The sequence below is a fragment of the Piliocolobus tephrosceles genome, chromosome 6 (assembly GCF_002776525.5).
Source record: "Piliocolobus tephrosceles isolate RC106 chromosome 6, ASM277652v3, whole genome shotgun sequence".
NCBI classification, from domain to species: domain Eukaryota; kingdom Metazoa; phylum Chordata; class Mammalia; order Primates; family Cercopithecidae; genus Piliocolobus; species Piliocolobus tephrosceles.
In genome coordinates, this window is record NC_045439.1 from 158405774 (window position 1) to 158425301 (window position 19528).

Sequence of the window (19528 nt, forward strand, 5' to 3'; positions counted from 1 at the left end):
AAGAAAGAAAGAAAGAAAGAAAGAAAGAAAGAAAGAAAGAAAGAAAGGAAGAAAGAAAGAAAGAAAGAGAAAGAAAGAGAGAGGGAGGGAGGGAGGGAAGGAAGGAAGATATCACATGATCTCACATACATATGAAATCTAAAAACCTTGTAGGAGCAGAGCGTAGAATGGTGGTTACCAGGGGCTGGGGAGAAGGGGAAATGGGGGGAGATATTGGTTAGAGGACACAAAATTTTAGTTAGACAGGAGGAATGACTTAAAGAGCTCCATTGTACAACATGGTGACATACTTAACAACAATGCATTGTAAACTTAAAAATCACTAAGAGAGTAAATATTAAATGTTCTCACCATAAGAAAATAATAGTAAGTATGTGAGGTAGCGCATATACTAATTAGCTCCATTTAAACATTCTACGTTATATGCATATATCAAAACATCATTTTGTATACCTTTAACATACAATTTTTATGTCAATTAAAATTAAATATAGGCCAGGCGTGGTGGCTCACGCCTGTAATCCCAGCACTCTGGGAGGCCAAGGCGGGTGGATCACCTGAGGCTGGGAGTTTGAGACCAGCTTGACCAACATGGAGAAACCCTGTGTCTACTAAAAATACAAAATTAGCCGGGCGTGGTGGCACGTGCCTATAATCCCAGCTACTCAGGAGGCTGAAGGAGGAGAATCACTTGAACCAGGAGGTGGAGGTTGTGGTGAGCTGAGATTGCACCATTGCCCAGCCTGGGCAACAAGAGCGAAACTCTGTCTCAAAAAAAAAAAAAAAAAAAAAATTAAATATCGTTCATGTCCTTTGCAGGGACATGGATGAAGCTGGAAGACATCATTCTGGGCAAACTAACACAGGAACAGAAAACCAAACACTGCATGTTCTTACTCATAAGTGGGAGTTGAACAATGAGAACACATGGATACAGGGAGGGGAACATCACACACCAGGGCCTGTAGGGCGGTGGGGGGTAAGGGGAGGGAGAGCATTAGGAGAAATACCTAATGTATGCAAGGCTTAAAGCCTAGATGACAGATTGATAGGCACAGCAAACCACCATGGCACTTCCATACCTATGTAACAAACCTGCACGTTCTGCACGTGTATCCCAGAACTTAGAGTAAAATTAAATATACATATATAAACTAATTCTAAAAATAAATAAATACATACATAGAAAAAATATGACTTGTTTAATCATGGCCACTTGATTGGCCACGTAAGTCTTAAAGTAAGAGTTTTGTGACTTCTTTCTAACTTTTATGTAATAAACTTTCTATTTTCGGAATAATTTTAGATCTTCAGAAAAGCTGCAAAGAAAAGTAAAGAGAGATGATCTTATCCAGCTTCCCTTAAAGTTAACACGTTACACAACCATGGTACATTTGTCAAAACTAAGAAACCAGTATTAAATTCTGAATTTTCCTTAACAGTAATATATTTGTATTCCCCTAAGTTTTTACACTAATGTTCTTTTTCTGTTCCCAGTATCCAGTTCAGGATACTATATGGCACTTAATCATTACGTTTCCTTGGGTTCCTCGGGGCCTGTGGCTAACTCTTAACCTCTCCTTGTTACTGTGCATTGGCAGTTTTAAGAGTGCTGTTCAGGTCCTTAGAATGCTCTTTCATTTGTGTTTGTCTGATTTTTTTTTTTTTTTTTTTTTTTTTCAGGATTAGGCTGGAATTACGAGCTTCTGGAAAAAATTCCGCAGAGGTTAAGCTTCCTTCTCATCACATCATCTCAAGGGGATGTGATATCAGCGTGCCTCATTACTGGTGATGCTCACCTTGATCACGTGGTGAAGATGGTGTTTGCTAAGTTTCTCTACCACACAGCTACTCTTTCCCTGCTTTCCATACTCTTGAATGTAAATCACTAAGTCCAGGCCAGGCACAAGATGGCCTGGGAGGTAGACACTAAGGTCGAATTCCTGGAAAAGACAGTATCTATTCATATTATCTGGAATTCTTCTACAAAGATTTGTCCTTCTTCTTTCTCATGTATTTACTTCTTTGTTTAATCATTTATTTATATCAGTGTAATCTCATGTGTACTTTGGGTTGTAAGCCAATACTGTGTTATTTATTTTATTTCAGGTTCGCATCTATATCTCTCTGATATGCCCCATCCTTTTGTTTTTTTGAGCATTTTCATTATTCTGGCACTTGAAGGTGATCCAGACTTTTCTGGCTATCTCTTGCCTCAGTGCAAGACTAGCACCTCTAGTATCATGTTGAATAACAATGGTAAGAGCAGACATCCTGTTGTTTTAATTTCTAATCTCTGAGAAGGCTCTTACAACATTTTTTCATTCAATATGAAAATACTTTCTCACATTAAGAAAGTATATTCCTATTTCTAATATAGTGATAGTTTTTTTTTTTAACAATCATAACTAGACAGTTCGATTTTTTAAAATGTTTTTTTATGGGGAATTTTGTTGATTTTCAAATGTTAAACTGATCTTGTATCCCTGGCCCTCAACATGACCGTGATGTATTTTCCTTTACATAGATGTCACTAGATTCAGTTTGCTAATGTTTTCACTTGAATTTATTTTGTATTTTTATTTTTTGAGACAGTCTCACTTTGTTGCCAAGGCTGGAATGCAGTGGTGCAATCTTGGCTCACAACCTCTGCCTCCCAGGTTCAAGGGGTCCTCCTGCCTCACCCTCCCGAGTAGCTGGGATTACAGGCACACACCACCATGGCTGGCTAATTTTTTTTGTATTTTTAGTAGAGATGGGGTTTCACCATGTTGGCCAGGCTGATCTTGAACTGCTGGCCTCAAGTGATCCGCCTGCCTCGGCCTCCCAAAGTGCTGGGATTACTGGCAAGAGCCACTGCACCCAGCCTGGATTTATTTTTAAGTCATATTCAAGAGAGAAATTATCTTTCAAGAGTTGAGAGTAACTTGTTAAGAATTCAAGAGCAATTTTATTTTTTCCAATACTCTTATTTTGGTTTCGGTTGTGTACCAAGATTATCTTTCCCTCACTGGAAAGTATTTTCTCTTCTTCTATTCTCTAGAATGATTTGTGTAATATGACTTCTTATTTCTTCCTCAAATATTTGGTGGTAAAAATCATCAGTAAATTCTTTGGGACTTGGCATTTCTTGATGACAAATTGTTTCATTCCAGATTCAATTTTATAATTATAGGGTTGTGAAGACTTTATACTTTTGAATTTACTTTAATAAATCATATGTTGGGAGGAAGTTGTCTGTTTTTCAGCAATTTTGTATAAAGATTTTCATAGTATAAAGATAATTTTGTATAAAGATTTTCATAGATTTACTAGTTATTTTTTAATACCTGTATGATCTGTGGTCATATCCCTGTTTCAGTCCTAAAATTTGTTGTGTCTTAATTACCTTAGAATTCATTATAAATTATTTTCATATAATTTATATTTATGTCATTTTTAGACTTATATTTATATTGACTATACAAATTACATAAACTATAATTAACTGTATAAATCATTATGTGTAATTACATGCGTGTGTGTGTGTGTGTGTAATGAATGAGACAGAGAGTGAGAATAATATAATCAACCACCATTAACCTATCACCCAGCTTCAAAAATTATCAACTCAGGGCCAAGTGTTTTATTAAAAACCCCATAAATTCTCTAATATGAACACAGATGTAAAATTATTTTTAAATAAATTACAGAGATCTTTTCAAATGCTTATTGGGCATTCCGTTCATTCACTCGAGAACTGCCTTTTCCTTTTCCTCTTTTTTAAAATTCTGAGACAGAGTCTTGCTTGGTCGCTCAGGCTGGAGTGTAGTGTCAAGATCTCAGCTTACTGCAACCTCTACCTCCTGGGTTCAAGCGATTCTTGTGCCTCAGCCTCCCAAGTAGCTGGGACTATAGGTGTATGCCACCACACCTGGCTAAATTTTGTATTTTTGGTAGAGATGGGTTTCACCATGTTGGCCAGGCTGATCTCAAACTTCTGACCTCAAGTGATCTGCCCACCTTGGCCTCCCAAAGTGCTGGGATTACAGGCGTGAGCCACCGCGCCAGGCTGAAAATTGTCTTTTTCTATTGGGTCATTTTTCTTTTCCATACTGATTTTTACATAACCGATTAGGTTCAAAATTATTCTTTTTATGAATAGCCAATCTAAAATAGCATCTCCCATCTCTCACCAAGTTCTATTCTCTCACCTACTTTAGTTCTCTCCTTGGTACTTTCCAAAATCTGAGGTTTATCAACATATGTAATAATGTATTTATCAGTGTCCCCTCCTATGAGCGGAAGATATTAGTTTTGTTCCCTACAGTTACCCTGGTGACTAGGACACGGCCTGGCACATAGACGTTCAATAAGGATTTCTTGGATGGATTAATTAACTTGATAGATATATAATCTGAATATACTAAGCCCTTGTCAGCTATATCACATGGTTAGATATATGTGATACCTAATCCTTGCTGGCTTATGGTGCCTTTTTGTATACAGGTATGTTTAACTTTAATGTTGTCAAATTATTATAATAACTATTTTCTTATGATTGTCTACTTTAGTATATCTGTCCCCATCCTGAGAACAAGAACATTATCCTTGTTCTTCCAAAGACATGCTTAATTTTGCTGTTCACTTTTAGGTTTTAATCTATCTGAAACATGTTTATAGATGGTGTCTGATAAAAATCTACATTTTTTCCTGAACAAACAGTGTTTGGATCATTTTATCCCATAATTTACCTCTTAATTGCTGATCTGCAATGCATTTCTTAGCACTTAAGGTTTGATTCTCTTTTGCCTACTAGCCGTGTCTATGCACTGCCACATTCTTTAATTTCCATAGATTCTTAGTACGGTTTGATAGTTTTAGTTGGTGAGTACCCACCCACTTTGGTTCCAGTGCATGATTTGCTAGAAGGACTCACAGGACACAGACATCTGTTAGACCCACAGCTATTGCTAATTCCAGTGAAAGGATCCAGATTAGAAGCAGCAAGGTAAAAGGTGCCCACAGCAGAGTCCAGCGCCAACGAGGAGGCATGGGCTTCTAGTTGTGCTCCACATGACTGACCTCAACCACTCAGTCTCCAGTCAGCTGTCCGCCACCCACAGAGGTCAAAGTGACACAATGTGACCCAAAGCCCAGGCACACATAAACAGGTGGTCACCATAAAGCATGTTGATAGCATGTGGTATGACCCAAAGCTTCAGGTTTACAAAGGCACTCATATCACACACAGTATTACAAGGGCTCAGAGGTTTTATCTCCAGGAGCCTTTCAGGAATCGTCCTGAAGCCCTTTGGAATATGCAGGATTTGGGCAGCCCAGGCCTGCTGAGTTAACACTTTACTGCACAGTTCTTCTTTTCCAAAATTGTTTTATTTTTTTCTTGGCCCTATACACTTTCATATAAATTTTATATTTAACTTTTTTCAATGAAATACCCTGCTGGCATTTATATTTGCATTGCATTTGATTTAATTATTAAACATTTTCATAATATTTAGGCCTCTGATACAAAAACTTTGCCTATCTACTCATTCAGTTTTAGTTTATTTTCTATGTTGAAAGACAATGCTACATTTACTTCTGCATAAAAGTTTTGCATACCTATGTTAGATTTAATTTTAGGTATATTGCTCTTTGTGAGTAAAGCATATACCTTATTTTTGTAATTGAGGATATTTGCATCTCTCTCCATAAATGAGCTTGGACTATAACGCTTTATTCTCACATATTTTTATGTATTTATTTCTATTTCTTATTCTATTCTCTAGTACAGATGACGTAAGACTAGAAGTATCTGTACCTTGAATAGAATTTATTAGCAATACATCTTTGGTACTTTGTCAAAGTTAATTTTCAAGAGTTGATGTAATTCATTTAATTCATATAGGACCATTAAAGTTTTCTATCTTCTGTAATTACTTCAGCTGGTATAAATTTTTCTAGAAAACAGACAACTGTAGTTTGCCATACTGTAGGTTGTCTAGTGGACCTGGAACTTCTGCCTGGCTCTCCCTGGCTCTTAGATCTCTTCATTTCTGGAAGAAGTCAGCCACCACCCTGAGAGGACACTCAAGCAGCCCTGGGGCAGGAGGCTGTGTCGGAAGGAATGGACTTCTCAGCACCCACTTCCCAGAAATGTGAGTTAGCTGCCTTGGAAGTGGGTTCTCCAGTTCAAGTCTTTACATGGCCGTCACCCCAGACATCTGCCTGAAGCCTCCTGAGAGCTCCCAAAACAGAAACACATATTTGAGCTGCTCCTAAGTACATGAATCACTCACAAATGAGAGATAATCAGATTATTGTTTTTGAAATCACTAAGTAGTGGGGCGACCTGTTATGCAACAATATATTACTAATACAAATGTTTTCTTACCATTACAAATAAAAATTATTTGACTAATGACTTATAAGGATTTTTAATATTAACACATAATCTTTTTTGTTATTTTTTGTTTTGATTTCTAATTGCATTGCCTTATGATTGAAGAACAATTGGATAACGTCTGCACATCCTTATTGAAAATGTTCTCATATTTATGGCACATGGCCCATTTTTATAAATGTTCCATGAGTGAATGAGAAGAATATGTGCATTCTAATTATTTGTTGCAGTTAAATATTGACACACGTGACAAATATGTGATCACTTTACTTACCAATTTCTTCTTGAAGTTCTGACTGTGCATAGTTGATATTATGTCATTAGGTTTAGACAAAAACTGTTGTCTGTTTCTGAGGAGTTGTACACTTGACCCTCATGTACTGGATGTGTTTGTTCCTAATGATACACTTTACTGTATGGTTTATTTTTCTGAATGCTAATAATACCACGGTGGCTTTCTTCTGGTTAGAAAATGCCTGCTTTATATTTTCCTTCCTTTTACATTAACATTTCTATTTCCCTGTCCCATGTACATGTTTACTCTCAACATTTTTTCTGTTATAAAATATTTCAATATGAATATCTATGTCTTTTTATTGGCATGTATTCATCTCCTCTTCATCCCATTTGTGGAGGAGAGATTCCCACACTAGGGTTATGGAAATGACTGGACACATGACACCCAACACCAGACAGATGAGTTCACACCAGCTCATTAGTCACAGGCACACACAGCCCAGGGGAGGATGGAACCACATGATGTGGGACCACATGAGGGCTGCACTTGGGAACAGAGTGAACAAGCAGGAGCTGAGGGAGTCAGGCTTTGTAATAACAAGAGGGTGGAGTGACCCTTGCTTCCTGGCTGTGCCACCCATGATAAGGAAGGTTGTCCAGTGGACCTGTCACCGGAGTAGGGTGGGTACGGGCATTATAGTTAGGTTATTCAAGGTCCTCCAGATTCTAGGTACTAAGGTGGCACATAATATTAATTTTGTGCCTTATAAGACACATCTTTTGATTGTTTATATCTATTATTTTACCAATATATTTAGAGGTATTCCATTATTTTTATTATATGCTATGTATTATGCTCATTTTTCTGTTTTTGCTTTTTAGTATCTTACTGGAGAGCTATACATTTCTCTATGTTTGAAGATTCCCTTTCATATTTTAGATATAGTTAACTATACAGTTTTAATTCCACCAGTTAACCAGAATAATTCAAAGACCTTAGGATTCATGAATTCCAATCAGTTGTCTTTCAACACCCATTATTTAAAATCTGGTATTTTAGCTTCACCAGGTTTTTTAAATCCGAAATTAATTATGCTGTAGTTACGAGAACTACCATCATTTTCTATCTTTATCCTGCTAGATGGGTCCACTGGATCCTAGGTGGAGGGCCTGCCCTTCACAGCTGCCTTGTGTTTGCTTCCGCTAGATCCCTGTGGTGACACAGTGATGGCCACCCTGATATCCCTTCAGGAGTAAAGGGCTTATTGCCCCGAGACTGACAGTGCTGCCAGCAGAAGCCCTGGACAGACAGTCCTTTCAGGAGTAAGGACTTATTGCCCGCCCCATCTGACAGTGCAGTCAGGCGCCAGCCCCTTCCGACATGGCCCCACCACCCAACGTCATGACCCCTCCCAGAGCATCCCAAGACTGATTCACTTGGAGCACTAAGGGCCTCGCCTCTTGCCCTACTCCAGATAATTTTTAAGAGCCACGTAATCATCAGAACTCCCTGCAAGGCTGGCTGAGTCTTGCCATCTTCGTCGGCCCGGTCCCAGTCCTGCTTTCTACTCCTCACTTCCAGGCAGAGATTCCAAGCACATTCCCTCAACCCTCTCCTGCATGTCAGTCTCTATCTCAGAGCTTGCTTCCTACAACAATGTCCCAGTGGTATTACCATCCAGGAAAGAATTTCTATCAGTGTCTTACCTTGTCCACTCCCAAGCCACAAGGACAGCATGAATTCACACATGAATACACTGGAGGCATCAACGTTTGCCTATAAATTCTTAGGGGAGACTTTACCACCTAGAACCTGTGATCAGTCAAACAGGCTCTCTGTTGTTTCTCTGAACCCACAGGAGGTGGGATGTGTCTCTAGTCTCTGGCTTACTGGGAGGGAGGGGTGGCGGCAGCATACAGGACAGGTTTACTGTGGATCTAGCTCTAACTTCTACCCGATGCAGCCCACAGCACCACCTCCTACTATAAAAGGAGGCCATCAGTGAGGTCCACTCATGTGCTTTACAGTTCTGGTTTGCAGATTCCTCTTAAACTGTGGTCTTGGGACTTTGTTGGAATTTCAGCTCTCCATTTGAAACGATGCTTGCTGCAGTGTCCAGTACTTCTGAATGTTCTGCACTAGGGAGATATTCAATTATCTGGTCTGCCCTTTTGCTGGGAATGAACATCTTCTCATTATAAATGATACAAGCATTGTTTCTGCATTTTTTTATGAGCTTGATTTGTGAGATTCATCCTTTCAGAGATCTATTCTTGCAGGAACTGGTATAATGAGGTTTCCAAACCTAAAATGCATAGAACCTCGGGCTCTGCTGCTTGTGGAAACTCCTCTAGGTACAGACACAATTGTACAGACGGTGCAGTGCAGCTAATATTCTCATCTCAAAGAGATCCGTTTAGTTAAATGCATTATCTACTACAGAAACCAGGTCCTTGGGTTCATTTGATAAAGAAAGTCCCACTAGATTGCATATTTCCATCTTTTTTTTCTACCTCTATGACTCCAGAACCTGGCTCAGGGCCTGGAAATCATAAAGGCTTAACATAGTTATTTTGATGAATTCTTTTAAGAAGTGATTTTCCTCATTCTGTACTTTCTTCCAAAGAGTGAAAAAGAAATAGACATTACTGAGTTTTCTGGAAGAAATCAAATATGTTAGATATGGTTTTTCTACCTTATAGAGGAGTACCGTTACCATGGTTTCTGCAAACTTGAAACAGCACAGAAGTGGCTGCTCTCAGCCTAGCCAGGAGTTCCCCTGAACATTATCTGTGAGTAATGACCTTCAAGTTCACATGAGTAACGCTTTTCAAATGGGCCCTAAAACATTCTTCTTTAACTTTAAAAAGACTTGGAAGTAATGTTTCTCTGAGTTACTGCACTGCACAATGAATGTCTTTCTCTGCCAGTGAAGCTGTCTTTGCACTAAATAACTTTGTTTTTTGCACCAAAAATAAATGTGTTCCACTAAGAATTATATTGGAGTACATGTAAATGTCTAGCTTAAAAAGAAATGGTTCACTTTAAGGTAAAAGCTCATAGTTTAAAAATCACACTTCCACCTTCTTGTAAGGAGTAATGCCGCATCCTTTCCAACTGTACTTTGATGAAGAAGATTAGCAGATGAATGGATACAACTCTTCAAGCTGAAAGAATCCTTAGAGGTCATTAAAGGGAACTCCTTACCTAAGACGAGTATTGACATTACAATAGATGAGAAAGAATGGGCTTGGGAGGAATCAGACATGGGTTCCTTGAAACCAGAGCCACCCCACCCCTTCTTGCCTTTCTCTGTGCTCTGCTCAAGATTACCATCAGTAATTCCCTCTTTCCTTTCTTCCATCAAGACAAACCTGATCTGTCCTGTGCTGCACTTTCTCAGTTTTTACCAGGTGACAGAGTGCTTCATGCTAAGTTGTTAATAGTTTTTTGTTTTTTTTAGATGGAGTTTCACTCTTGTCTCCCAGGCTGGAGTGCAACAGCACAATCTTAACTCACTGCAACCTCCGCCTCCTGGGTTCAAACGATTATCCTGCCTCGGCCTCCCCAGTAGCTGGGATTACAGGTGCACACCACCACAACCGGCTAATTTTTGTATTTTTTAGTACAGCCAGGATTTCATGATGTTGGCCAGGCTGGTTTTAAACTCCTGACCTCAGGTGATCCACCTGCCTCAGCCTCCAATGGTGCTGGGATTACAGGCATTAGCCACCATGCCCAGCCAGTCATTAATAGTTAATAATACCTTGATCTCATACCACTTTCCTGCAGAATGTTCAAGTGAAACATTAACTTTATTTCTAATTTAAAATAGAGATCTCTGGGGCTTATGGACGTTATTTTATAGGGCTGAATCCAATAATTTGGTTTGATCCTCTTTTTAATGCTCCCAAAGTCAGAATGCCTGTATTCTACCTGTGAGGCTAGTCCCGACGTGGCCTCCAGAAGGACTACTCCAGAAAGGTTTTCCTTCATATCATTTGCCAGTTATCTGAATCCCTCTGTCTTGGGATGGAGATTGAGCACACAGTCAATATGCATTAAACACAGATGACCTAAGTGAGCATTTAAAAGCTCCTCTTGGTAACTTTAGTAATGCTGGGAGTAATGTCAATTATTTTTAAATTATAAAATCATAAAATTACTCTGAATGTGCCACATTGACTTGCTTTTCACTACGACATTCTAGAAAGCAGCCTGGATCAAGGCTTTTTCTTTTGCAGAATCTATCAAATTTCAGGACGGAGAGACAAGAGGGACCCGAGCACAAACTGGGGTAGACAGTGTCTCTGATCGGTCCTGGTGATTCCTGCCTTCTGCTAGGCAAGCCCTCCCCTGAGTTCCAGTTGGACTTAGTGACTCACTTCTAACATACAGAACACAGCAGATGTCACTTCTGAGATTAAGTTACAAAAAGGCAGTGTCTTTTGCCTTGAGCACTCTCTCTTGCTCTCTGCTCAGTCTGAGGGAAACCAGCTGCTATGCTGTGAGCTTCCTAATGGAGAGACTCACAGAGTAAAGAATTGAGGGTGGCCTCAGCTAATAACCAGCGAGGAACTGAGCCCTCTGCCCAATCACCTGAAAGGGACTGAATCCTGCCAACTCTACAGGAGTAAGTCTGAGTGGCTCCTTCCTCAATTAAACCTTTAGACAAGATTATAGTCTGAGCTGACACCTGGGTGGTCACCTTGTAAGAGATTCAGAGCTGAAGATGCATCTAAGCCATATCCAGTTTCCTGGCACACAGAAATTGTGAACGAATGGCGGTTTTAAGCCTACATGTTTTGGGATGATTTGTTGTGCAACAGTTGATACCTAACACACAAGGTAAAATATAGAGAACTATTCTGATTTAATCTTTTATTCTGAAACTAAGAGCAAGAGGAAACCAGTTCTGGTTAATAAAAAAGTTAAGAACTGATGTGGCCAGTTAGCAATCTTTTTGTATTTCTTTAAAATATCGCATGTCTTAAGTATTGCATGTGCTTATCTTAATATAAGGCAAAATACGTTTACAATTGTGTTTTAGAATTCAGGCTTCATAGCCAACACCCAAGCACCATGGTCAATGATTGCTTTGGACTCTAAATGAAAAACCTTTGAATGTTGAGCTTGCAAATGCAGCATTATAAGATATCAACTGTGGCAGGCATCAGAATTCTCCTGTCTCTAACTTAAAATTGGGGGCTCAGCATAGCTCCCCCCATTTTCTTTTTATACTTTTAATCAGATACAATCATCAATATTTTTCTAAACAATTATTTGAATTTGCTCTGCTTAGCAATACCTATTACTAGACCCTCATCACCTGAACTCAAGTAAAAAAAAAAAAAAAAAGAGATAGAAAGATATCTTATGAGCACCTGTAAAGTATGAGGTCCCATACCTGATATTTATACAGGCAAAGATGGAGTGGTCTAGTGTCTATGCTCAGGTAAGTGGCTGCAAATTAGGGATAAGTAAACACTACACAATGCATCTAATACAAGGCAGAAGATGTCCAATGCCACAGAAACATACCAGGGAAGTGGCATGAGGTTTCAAACCAGAGACTTCAGAGCTAGTTGAGAAGATCAGAGAGGAAATGTGAAGGGTCTCACACCCAGCAGCTGGCTGCCTTGTCAGCTCCATGCAGGGATGGATTACTCTACAGGTGCATGAGAAAGGGGCCCAGCTTCTCAGGGAGCATCTCTTCTGAGGCCACGTCTTCTTTTCTGTTGACACCCATCACAGTGAGTGGGCCTCAGGTCCACCTTTTACCTGCCTGCCCGAACTCCTCATTGGGTACGAGGTTCCGTTTCCCCAGTACTCTGGGACCTGGTCCCCTGTCATTCCCCACATGCAGTGTTGTGCTTGGTCATGGAGGGAACAGGTAGGCCACACTTCCCAAGCCAGCCCCATCTGGTTTCCCAGTCCTGAGTTCTCTGCTTACTTTGGAAGGCAGCTCAGATGGAGTCGACGTTTGTGATGCGCCTTGAAGCACGAGGAATGGGGTGGATGGCAGTGTAGAGGGAGATGCTTAGCCACACTGGAGTGAAAAACACCAGGCACACAGCTTAGAGCTGTAGGTATGTAAATACTGTACCCTCTTCTTTGTGTTCAAACTAGGAAGCTTCCAGGATCAAATATCATGGTTTACAGAATTGTCCTTGCAATCGAAGGTTTTCTGTAATGGACAGTGTTTGTTTCTAGGAGAAGGTCTAAAGGAATTTGCCTCTATGGCTGGTTTTATCCTCTGTAATTTAGGGGACACAAAAGGGGTACTTAAAAATGTATGCTTTCAGTCAATTTTATTTAAAATATCTACATAACTTTGGTATGCTGGGAGGCAAACAGGGGGTCTAACTGCACTTTATAAAGTATGGGATGGCAGAAGATGAAAAAAATACCTGCAGTTATCCTCTTAGACGCTAATTGAATTCACTCTTTTGCAATATAGGTCATTACAGTAACAGCAGGGGCTGTGGAATTATGAGAGTGGAGAAGATATAATTTTGAGATCCTTAAATTCATGGTGAATAGAGTTTTCTTTCAGTCATACTTGGAGAGGAGTATATTTGACACCCAAGAAAAATTTGGAATATCATTAAGTCAATACATTCTGCGAAGACCAAAATTTTTTTCTCTATTATCGTGGAGTCTTAGGACAAAAAGGTATTGTGAGAAGCCAGAGGATGTAATAGATTTTGGGAGCAGTGTGAATAATTGTGCTGTATTGGGAAAGAGTAGAGTAGGGTGATGATTGGAATTTAAAGATCTATTGAAGGAAAAAAAGACATCACAGGGTTATCAGTTGAATAGAACTGATCCAAATATCAGAAAAAAATGATCGGACATGGTGCCCAGTACAGAATGAGTGAAAAGAGGATGAAGATAAGTTATTAGGAGGCGATTGTAACAGCTCAGGCCAAAAGAATGAACACGTATTACTGTGCCTGCCTTAGTCCAAAGACAAGCAATGATCTCTAAGACCATTTAGTGTGCTAAATTGAGAAGCCAGTAAGAGACCATTTTGAACCATTACTAAGTTATTTGAACTTTCGATGAGAAAAGCATGCAATTCCCTTACTCAGGTTATGTTGGGATTTGAAATGAAGTATTTCTAGCTTCCCCATAATCAATTTCAATTTGAGGCAATGGGAATTCAATGAGGGTCATTAATCCTGCTGAGAATAAAGCAGACACAGTCCACAGAGTTTCAGGCTGCTTTTCTGATTGTGGGTAGACTCAGCCATTGTGCATAGGCCATGGCCTAGCCAGCTGCACAGGAGTTCCATGGAGGCCCAAAGGCAAAGTAAGAAATAAGGTATCAAAACAATTAGGATCGTGTCTTTGTTCCAGCCACTGGTCCTCAGCCCCGTGGGGCATGGTTGTCCGTCTCCCCTGACCAAAGCACATGTGCACTGCCAGCCTCTGCTTCAGGGACCTTCTGCCCTGGTGAGCTCTCACTCTCTGGGCTACTGAGAAGCTCAGTCTGCAACCATCATTTACCTGTGTTCAGTTGTGATTGTTTTGCTGGATGAAATGTTTGGACATTGATATAACCTCAGCAAACACTAAGGCATAATTTGTTCATATCATGTCCTCCTTAGAATCATCAGAGAACTGTGAGATCTCAGAGTTAGACATCTATGCTCCTCTGGGTCTTAAAAACCCTTTGAATTTTATGAACAGTGGTATTTCCCACTTACACTAACTGCTAGGAAGCTCTGGATCTGTGTTCTCAGCTCTAACAAAGTGTCCAGAACCTGCGTGGATGTTTTATTGTTTCTGTACTAATTCGCCTTTTTCTGGCTTTCTTTTCCTATCCTTTTTTTTTTTTTTTTTTTTTTGCCCTTTTCCCACGATTTCTCTGACTTAATTTTTTTTTCTGAATTTCAAGTCCTTGTTGAAAAAAAACTGGTGATACAAAATTATGTTTACAGAAAAAAGTAGCCCTTCAGCTTATTGTTATCCTTTTATATTGATGAGCACCAAAATCTCTTTTTCTTTAAATCAATACACATGAGGCTTTTTTACTTAACAAGTTATTTCCTAATTTGAGACATCCTTTCTCACATATGATCATCTTTTGCAAGTTAAATCACCTACACTTATTTGTCAGCTTTGAGAAATCTCCTCCAACTACAGTATTTCCACGATGAAATGCACATTTTCATGAACCACCCATCTTTTACAAATATGCTGTGATCTGCAGCCATAAAATGGCCATCCGCAGTTACTGCTTTGCCACCGAGCCCGTCTGCACCAGCACCTCCCCTGACCATCTGTTGTCCAAACTCATGCATCCTGCAAAGGCATTTGTTCACTGGCATTGCTTCCTGTCAGCCTCCAGTCTTCTCTCCTTCTATCTAGTCACAACCTTCTCATGAGTTTTAGTGCCAGGACAACTGTAGAACCGTGATCTGATTCCAGGCCCAAAATGTCATGGGAAGCTTGAGACCCCTGACTGCCACTCTTATGGAAGCCCCATTGGCCACGGTGGCATCTTGTATTTGTGGACCACAGGGTATAGAGATTAAACCATCTCTGTAGTGCTTAGCACCCTTTTGTGAATAGAAAAGAGAACCCCAGAGACTGGAGGGAGAATCCAGCCCAGATTGAGGGATGGCCAATCCTAAACCAGCCTCCCTGCAGCTTCTGGACACAGACACTTCTCCATAAGCATCTTTGGCAAAAGGCATTTCAGGATCAATTTTCTTCACATACGCATGGAATTCGTTTGAAAAGAGCCACATCCTGTTTACTCGCAATGCAGCTAAAAAGGAGCCACGCGCAAAGAAAGAGTGGAATATAGTGAAAACATCATGGGATCGGATATCAGCGACCCTGGATCCTACCACGGCAGAGTCGGAGCTGGGGTGTTGGTTTCACCGTGTGAAAATATGGCTAATAAGGTGTTCCTTATTTTTTAAAAATGCAAGGGGATAATGTATATAAAAGAATCATAAAATGTTTGGTTTCATATTTTGTGATGCTTATTTACATACTTATTATTCCAAACAAGAGGTTATACTTTAAAATCTGGACAGTTATTTCCAGTCTGGTTTCTCCAAACCTATTACTTTTACGGAGAGAAGAAAATAGGAACCTATCTTATCTGTCAAGATTGCAAATTAAATCAGTACTTGATGCCCTCAGTAGCAGATTTAATTGCCCATATAAAAAGTGAAGGTTAAGATTTGACAATAAATGTAAATGTAAACAAGGTCATCCTGAAACATCACAGCATTCTGGCACATTTATTACCTGTAATGATTATTTTGTTTCCGTGATAGTTAATTTTACATGTCAAATTGGCTAGGCCAACCTACTCAACTATTTGGTCAAACACCAGTCTGGAAATTGCTACGAAGGTATTTTTTAGATGAGCCAAACCTCTAAGTCAGTAGACTTTCAGTAGGGCAGATTGCTTTCCATGTGTGTGGGGGCGTCATCTAGTCAGTAAAGGCCTTCCCGAGAAAACAGATTGGAATTTCCTGGGAAAGGGAGAATTCTGCCTCCAGACTGTCTTCAGAGTCTAGGTGCAACTCTTTCCGGGGTGTCCAGGCTTCTGGCCCACCCTGCAGATTTTGGATTTGCCAGACTTTATGATTAAATGAACAAATTATTATATAAATTATGAACATAATTCTTTTTTTTTTTTTTTTTTTTTTTGAGACGGAGTCTCGCTCTCACCCAGGCTGGAGTGCAGTGGTGCGATCTCGGCTCACTGCAAGCTCCGCCTCCTGGGTTCACGCCATTCTCCTGCCTCAGCCTCCCGAGTAGCTGGGACCACAGGTGCCTGCCACCATGCCTGACTAATTTTTTTGTATTTTTAGTAGAGATGGGGTTTCACCGTGTTAGCCAGGATGGTCTCGATCTCCTGACCTTGTGATCTGCCCACCTTGGCCTCCCAAAGTGCTGGGATTACAGGTGTGAGCCACTGTGCCCGGTCGAACATAATTCTTTATATGAATCTCTCTTTATCTCTGTCTCCTGCTCTCCTCTCTCTCTATAAATAATATAGACATGCAGTTGTCCATATACATATATATACACATATATACATTCTGTGAACATATATACACACACACACACACGTACACATCTTATTGGGTCTATTTCTCTGTAAAACTCTGACTAATAGTTTCCCTCCTTTTCCCCAAGGACAGGAGAGACTGAACTGTGAGTGGGAAAAGCCACAGGGAGACAAGAAATGCTGTCCCCTTACCTCTCTGCTCAGCGTCTTCCCCATGGTAGTAAAAAGGTTTCCCTGCTCTGCAGATGAGCTGCTCAAGCTCCCTGGTGGGTGCAGGAAAGCTCCACTGCCTGTGTGTGACTGTCTCTTTCTCTCGTCTCTCTTTCTTTCCCTTCCCCACGCCATTCCTGAGTGGGAGACTGACTCATCTTGGGGCTGGAGGACCAGGTGGATGCCGTGTGGCAATGGCCTGTGAAAAGGCAGGGGTCACATGCACATGGCGCTCTGAGCGCTGGGAGGAAAAGCACTTCCAGCAGGGGGAGCAAGTCCAGACCCCACTCCAGAGCTGGCCATGCCCTCCGCTGTGTTTCACAGCCCTAAGGAGTGTTCAGATTTCATTTAGATGAAAACAAACTTTTGACCTAATAGATATTTATTTAGATATTCATTTCATTTATCCACTTGATCCTTTGGATTTGGAGCCTAGTGGAGTGTCCTTTCTCTCCAAATCACCGTCATCGCTAACTGAGGCAGAAGCAGCATGCCAGCCAAGTTGGTGGCCTCCCCAAAACAATGCCTTCCTGGTGCTGCAGGTGGAAGTACCAGCATTCATTCCAAACCTACACACAATCGAAAGCCCACTGGAAAATGACTGGCTCATAAATTACCCTGAATTTGTGTTTCAGATCAGATGTGAGTAAATTATAACTATCATTTATTTTCACTGTTTCCAGTGTAAGTGAATGATAAATCCTCCTCCTCCCTTTCTTCTTCCTTCTTCTTCTGTTCTTCTTTTTTTTTTTTTTTCTGTTCTTTTTTCTTTTCTTGGAGACAGAGTCTCACTCTGTTGCCCAGGCTGGAGTGCAGGGGCACCATCTCAGCTCACTGCAACCTCCACCTCCTGGGTTCAAGCGATGCTGTGCCTCAGCCTCCAGAGTAGCTGGGATTACAGGCATGTGCCACCACGCCCGGCTAATTTTTGCATTTTTGGTAGAGACAAGGTTTCACCATGCTGGCCAGGCTGGTCTTGAACTCCTGACCTCAAGAGATCTGCCCGCCTTGGCTTCCCAAAGTGCTGAGATTACAGGCGTAAGCCACCGTTCCTGGCCTCTTCCAATGTTATAAAACATGTTATCACTCATTTGAGCTTCTAGAGCTAGTTGTCTACACACTTTCATTCATTTACTCAACAAATAATAATTGAAGGTCTGCCACTTTATCAGACACTGTTAGACCCCATAGTTTTCATCACAGGTCAAAAATCAAGTTTCCTTGATTTCCAACATTCTAATTGATCATGGCAGTGGTGGATACAGAAAAACCCAAAACCCCAAAATGTACCATATAAGATCATAAGTACTCTAAAAGAAGAGGGGAAGAGAGAAGAGGTAAAATAAAGTCATGTGGGAGGTGGGTGTGAAATGGTGATGAGTGTGGGCCTCCCTGAGAAAGTGACATTTAAGTCAAGACTTGCAGGAGGTGGCCGGGCGCGGTGGCTCAAGCCTGTAATCCCAGCACTTTGGGAGGCCGAGACGGGCGGATCACGAGGTCAGGAGATCCAGACCATCCTGGCTAACACAGTGAAACCCCATCTCTACTAAAGAGTACAAAAAAAACATTAGCCGGGCGAGGTGGCGGGCGCCTGTAGTCCCAGCTACTCGGGAAGCTGAGGCAGGAGAATGGCGGGAACCCGGGAGGCGGAGCTGGCAGTGAGCGGAGATCGCACCACTGCACTCCAGCCTGGGCGACTGAGCGAGACTCCATCTCAAAAAAATAAAAAATAAAAAATAAAAGAAATAAAAATTAAAAAAATAAAAAAAAATAAAAGATTACTTTTTTTAAAAAAAAAAAAAAAAAAAAAGACTTGCAGGAGGTAAGGACTGTGCCCTGAAGATCCCTGGTGAAGAGCAGTCAAGGAAGAAGGCGCAGCACTTACAAAGGTCCTGAGGCTGGAGAGGAGGTGCTATGGTCCACAACTGTAAGAAGCAGGTGTGCCTACGCAGAGGATGGAGGGAACGAACAGGAAGTGAAGACGAGACTGCAGCTTCGGTCCGAGGGAACATACGAGCCACTGCTTTGATAACTGGCAAGATTTTTGCCAGGAACTTCAATACTCTACTCTAGGAACCAAGTTTTGGGCCTACTTTGGTGCTTGCAGGAAGAATGTGTATCTTTTCCTTTATTGCAACTGAGGCAGAGAATTCTCTGACTCTAGGGGAAGAGCTCAAGTCCCATGACATTTTCCTGACCCCAAGCTGAGATGCTTAAGAATGGAAAGAGGCCTGGCGCGGCCCCTTACGCCTGTAATCCCAGCACTTTGGCAGGCCGAGGTGGGGGGATCACGAGGTCAGGAGATCAACACTACGGTGAAACCCCGTCTCTACTAAAAATACTAAAAAAATTAGCCGGGTGTGGTGGTGGGCACCTGTAGTCCCAGCTACTTGGGAAGCTGAGGCAGGAGAATGGCATGAACCTGGGAGGCGGAGCTTGCAGTGAGCGGAGATTGCACCGACAGATGGAGACTCCCTCTCAAAAAAAAAAAAAAAGAATGAAAAGAGCTGTTTCACTAAATTTGTACCAAACATTGGGTGTTGTCTTGGATCTGTGGAACAGTGGGTGACACCAGCAGGAAAAGAAGAATGTTTTTCCCACTGGAGGTTGGGACTCCAGATGAAGCAGCAGCTTTAATTGGCTTTGAATCAGC